The 6,000-nt window shown below is 37.3% G+C and overlaps 1 pseudogene across 1 annotated transcript; it reads right to left on the bottom strand.

Moving 5' to 3' along the window:
• Positions 1–182: 182 nt before the first annotated feature.
• On the bottom strand, positions 183–4,466 carry LOC143592813 (cytochrome P450 704C1-like; annotated as a pseudogene). Its single transcript, XR_013145992.1, has 6 exons — positions 4,101–4,466; positions 2,918–3,380; positions 2,567–2,604; positions 1,883–2,212; positions 647–834; positions 183–557 (listed from the first exon to the last, which is right to left on the bottom strand). The product of XR_013145992.1 is annotated as a cytochrome P450 704C1-like (transcript).
• Between the last annotated feature and the right edge of the window lie 1,534 nt (positions 4,467–6,000).

Here is a 6,000-nt window from a genome sequence, read left to right as displayed (position 1 = left end):
GGGAAAATCTCTCACTGTTGTTTACACTAACGCGATTAGTTTGCAATTAATTGATCGGTTCAAATTACTTGATCAAGCCCCATTTCTTTGAAGTGAAATTTGCTTTTTCACCTAACATCATAAAGGGCTCTCAAAAGCTAGGGAAAAACAAGTCCCAAGTTATTAATCAAGAGACTAGGGAACGTTATAAAATCAAGCTTGCTTTATTACTTTCATTGTTTTGATTATACAAATACAATTGGCATCATATTTTAAAAGTGAGTGCTTGTGTATAACTATTGTCTTATGTGACACACGAAGTATCAATTATAACTAAAGTATTATTTAGATTCAACCAAACAAAAGCTGAAATCAGTAACCTTCCATTGTCGCTTTTAGAAACGAGGAAAAGCATACAAATGAAGTCCTTGATCCATATGAAGAGTGAACATGGTTATATACCTAACTTGTTTACTTTCATCCACTAGTTTGAACTTGAAGAAGTAAACAAGAGATGCAGCTAGTATCTTCATTTGCCTGTAAGCAAACTCCTTCCCTAAGCATATCCTTGGCCCACCCTACTAAACATATACATAAAAAAACAAACATTGTCTCAATATCCCAATATAAACCACAACAATTTTCAAACTGGTCACCAATTACATACCTGAAAAGCAGTGAACTTGAAAGGACTTTGAGATTGAAAAACACCATTGTCGAGCCATCTTTCTGGTCTAAAAACCTCTGCATCTTGTCCCCAAATGTATGTCATCCGTCCCATTGGATATGCCATATCCCTTTCTTGATCTTGAATCCATCAGGAAGAATATCATCTTTTTGTGCACTCTTCCCATCCTGATAGAATGCTTCGTGGTGATTAATAAAAGAAAACTGAAGAAACACTAAGTGACCCCGGCAGATTACGGATAATCTTAGGGTTAAATAGATGTTTCCCACGAGGGTTAGGTCCGGCAAAGATGGTTATTCTTCTGATGACCTGCAAAACAGACACCGTGAGCTCGTCACTGAGAAGGGGGGGTACCTCCTTGTGACCACCCTCCGGCGTGAGAATCAGACTAGATTGCTCTGAATATAAGTGTATATTAAGAGAAATAGCTAGAGAAGGTAAGATATGTGATAATGATACTGTTCCAAGGTGTTGGAGTATTTATAGCCGAAGGTAGGTTTCCAAGCAGGTACAGCCAGCTGTATAATATTCCTTTTCTACCAACTGTGGGCTACGCACGTGCCATGCTGGTGGTTGGTGGGTAGGCAGCGGCTGATAGTGACATGGCCGGCTGTGTACTATTCCTTTTCCACCAACTGCAGGCTATGTACGTGCCACGATGAGGGTTGGTGAGTAGGCAGCGGCTGATAGTGACATTTTGTACTAGAGCGTGCTCATCCTCGTACTGTTGTTAGTGAGCTGTCACCCTGTGATTGGTTCATGGGCTGCTTTGGTCAGATCTTGTCTATTTTGTCCATACCTTGGCAGGTATAGTACAAAAGATCCTCCAGAAGCGTACGGACTGGCTCATTTGGGCGGGAGTATTCCCGCCTTGCTCATTCCTTCTTCAGGTGACATTACTGAATTATTGAGAGTTAGTGCCTTGTGCGTGTAGCCTTACTATTAGTGCGGGTAGCCTTCCCTGATGGCTTGTATCCGCAGCTGCGGGAACAGGAGGGGTACTTCACCATTGGGAGGCTTTTCCTGCGGGAACAGCTGGCGTACTGCGCGTAAGGTCTTCATCTCTCTGAGCATGGTGGGTCCTGCGGAACCAGTTGGTCTTTGCGCAGACGTCCCTCTTCAAGGTGAGTCTTGCGGGTCCAACTGGGCTCTGCTGAGACCTACCTCTTCAAAAACATATGTAAGTTTTTTAATCATGTAAAGAGCAAAACTTACTAAAGGGACTGCAGGATAGAGCCTGAGAGTCTCGGACAGTGATGCATGAAGATAATGCATATTTTGAAGCACGGATTCGGTCAACTTGAGTGCAAGGTCGTCAATAGATGTATCCTTATTAGCTTCAGTGACTGATATAACTTCTTGTGCAATCTTTTCTTGAATTAATGGATGTTTGATGTAAAAGAACCATGCGAGAGTGCTTGCAGATGTATCCTTTCCTACGATCACAAAACTTAGTGATATATCTCTCAAATACTCATCGTTCATATTCTCTCGATTGTTTTCACTTTCCATTAAAAACCTCAACAAAATATCTTCTTTATCTCTCTGTCACCGTAAAAATGAAAAAAAAAAGTCAAACCAACGTAACCAGTAAAAGCCCACTTATAGCATGAACATAGGCAACAAATAACTTTTAACCATTCGAAAAATAAACGTATCAATAGGCAACCAATAAAGGATTGCCTCTTAGGCGAAGCCAACTAAGAAAGTTGCAATTTAGCCGCCAAATTGTTTTGTTAGTTTTGGGTTTTCTAGTAAGCCCATTTTAGAATTGTTAAAAGTCAAAGCTATACTTTTGCAAAATATAATGTCAAAAGGCCTCCTTTGGTGGCCAAATCACCCATGAAAAAAGTCTAAAAACATTAAAATTAAATGATTTAAATGGGAAAAGATACTCACATAAAGATTTTCGTTTTTCATCTGCTCCCTCTTATGTCCCGAGGTTAATTAAATGATTTAAATGGCGGAAGGTTAATCAGGCATCATGTGGTGGCGTTGATAGCCGAAAGACAAGGGCACATGCACCAATCAGCCGGTGTCCCGAGGATTGAGTGTTATGTGTCTTATGTCCAAGGCTTGATTCAAAACTACTATCGAGCCGGGGGTCTCACCGGAAACAGCCTCTCTATCCCTATGGGATAGAGGTAAGGCTGTCTACATCTTACCCTCCTCAGACCCTACCATAGCATTGCTATTGGTGGGATATACTGAGTACGATGATGATGATGATGATCTGCTCCCTCTTACTGTTTATCAACTCATACACAAAATTGTCAATGATCTTGATGTTATCCTTAAGAGCGGCTTCAGAACCAATATTAAGAAACCTTTTCACCTTCCACAAAAGATCTCCAAATCACCAATACACTAAAGCATTTGAATCGTCAAACGCTTTCATAAACCGGTTGCTAACCTCATCTGACCCTGAAAGAGTATCAAGATCAAACCCAAATCCCACCTTAAATATCGAGTCCATAGTCGATTTCATAAGCAAATCCTGCAAATTCATGGCTTTCTTTGCGGCTGCTAGTGACTCAATCTTGTTCACTAGTTTAGCACTGTTTGACTTGAAGATAACAGTACTAAAATCTCATAAAACTTTGGTTGAGAACTCAAAGCTTGCAGGCTTCCGTTGATGGCGCCATTTTGCTCCATCCACCGTGAAAATCCCGTTTCCCAAAAGATCTTTCATTATACCTATATTGTACTCACCCTGTCAACAAAAACCATCAAGTTAAATAGGCAACAAAAAAACCCAAGCCCAATGGGAATACCGAAAACGCAAAACCATATACCTGGCAGGATTACCCGACACCATATTCTATTTACCCGAATCATATATCCGAAATTTTTTCTTTAATATTTCTTTAAGCGTTGTCTATTAATCCTTCATTCTATTCTAGACTTCTGGTTTCATAATGTTGAAAATGAACTTATATTTTGGAAAATGTAATTTGATAATATTGTTTGTATTTGTTTTATATCTGTATGGTACAAAGTGCTCGTAATTATCTTTTGAGATTTGTATCATCTTAAAATTTATGCATTCTAGATATTTCAAACATTTTATAATAATAATGATATATGTTTAAATTTTCATATTTTAGTATTGTAGTTGATAAAAACATAAAATTATGTTAAGGATTCAAGGAAAAGGAGAAGAATTTCCTCCGTATCTCAACTATCATACGGGTTTCATGTTTATAGGAATTGATCGACCCTGCTCGTGCTACGACATTTGCAAATGAAAGGGGAAATAAAAAAATATATATACTTGAAAATCACAACAGGTGTTACTAGCAAACTAGTAGATAACCCACTACTTGTCGAGTAATTACCCATCAAATATGTGACAAGTATTGAACCAGGTATGGGACATAGTTTAATAATCAGATATAATAGTGGATTACCAATGGCTTGATGTTATGAATACCTTGGTGTAATTTGTGAAATTGGTCTTGAGGATGTACTCAACGTTCACAGGATCAGCAGTATAGACTTCACTATGTGTGGGTGTGACGAAACGAAAAGTGGGATACCTTCTAGCAAGAGATGTCATGTGATCGTATAGCGATCGAAAGTGCATGACTTGAGCATGTATTGGCCCGACAGCAGGTGGTCGGTGATCACTAAACATCAGTTCTGTGAAGTAAGGTACAAACACCACGGCCAAGAGTACAAGCACAAGGGAAGTAAGAAGCCCACTCAGTGCAAGCATGAAAGATGGTGAAACACAATATCCAGTAATTAGGAAGATGGTGGTAACAAAGAAGGGAGCCTTCATGATGGTATTTGTGAATGAGCAACTTTTGTTTTTTCATAATGCTGGAGAGTCGACCTTTATATAAGGTAAAGAATAGAGTATATTGTCACTTGTTTGCTCTTTCATTTTTTGTTTGGCTTTGCATAAAAACAAAAGATCATAGATATTTCTATTTGTGGATTAGACTTTTGTTCAGCAGGCGCCTAATCCAATCAATGCAAGAATAATACGTTTAACTAATCTTGCACAGACTTGTACAAATCATGTTAAATGGATATACATGTTAACATGTTGAAGGTTTATAACCTAATTTTTATAAAAGAGGATAAGCATGCTAACAAACACGATTAAACTCCCTCCCCTAACCAACCGGCTAACGTAGCTCATTAATATGACTTAATAACTTTTGATAACTTTTATTTCATCATATCGGTTATGTTTAATTATATATATATTAACCATGTTAAACACTTAAACCTATCACGTACATTGTCCATTGAATTGGTTATGTGTAATCATGTTAAGCAATGCAGTGGTTATGTTTAATTATGTTAATGAACTTGTTATCAATTAATGACTTGTTATAATTATTAATGAGCCATAAAACTCACAAATTATATTTTGTGTCACGAGTCGCCTTTTGTGTGGATTTGTTCGACTTCAAGGATCTGGCTCTCTCTTCTCGTCCTCTCACCCTCAAACAATCATTCACAAACAGGTTAAGGATTTCTCCTCCTCTCTCCTCATCATACAATTTCGCAACAAACGTTTAAAAGTGGTTTTTTAGAGTAAAGTTTGTTGTCTTCTTAAGTTGCAAGATTTTTTTATGGTTTCATTCACTTCGCATGTTTAGTAGGTTTAAGACTGTTTGTATTTTATCCAAACTCAATATATTTTTATGTAAATGAATGTATATATGTAAATAATGATAATTTTAAAAGTTTAGTAGCTCTATTAAATAGATTTATGCTAAAGGATTATCTATGATGTTTTGAAAATAAATAATGTAATTTTTCCAATGAGTCATTTATGGAATTAGATATTAGGACTTGAAAGTTGAAACTAACAAATTGAGTAGGTTCTTTTGTAACAGGATAACTAAGTCCATGATTGCTTAATTATGGGCCTAACAATCATGAGTGAGTTTACATGCACTTGGGACTGGACTGGGAGAAGAATTGATGGGCCAATCGATTTGATGAGTGAAACAAATATAAACATTGTTAACACATACAAAAAAAACAAAAAACAAAAAACAAAAAACAAAACAAAAACAAAACACGCAACTACACAAGTAACGGTAAAAATTAAGGCAAATGAAAGTATGAAACAGTACTAAGGGTTTGGCTATTGTTTGGTTTCACACTCTAGGCTTACGAGACTATGAAAACTACATAAAACACATATAAATAAATAAAAGATAAAAACTGTTAAGAATGTCTATTGTTCATTATTGTTAGGCTAAGGTTAACGTGGCTTGGTTGAGCCCCAAGTGAGCCAAGCAAAATCTTACACATAGGCGTTGATGTGGAACAGGATCAAGCCCCTCAACCAAGCCCCAGAGGGTGTA

This window comes from Bidens hawaiensis, unplaced genomic scaffold (genome assembly GCF_021521415.1).
Source record: "Bidens hawaiensis isolate Kalapana, Puna unplaced genomic scaffold, B.hawaiensis_p1.1 tig00001685_1, whole genome shotgun sequence".
Taxonomy (NCBI): Eukaryota; Viridiplantae; Streptophyta; class Magnoliopsida; order Asterales; family Asteraceae; genus Bidens; species Bidens hawaiensis.
Note: the sequence above shows the minus strand (reverse complement) of the source record. Positions and strands in the feature narration are given on the sequence as shown.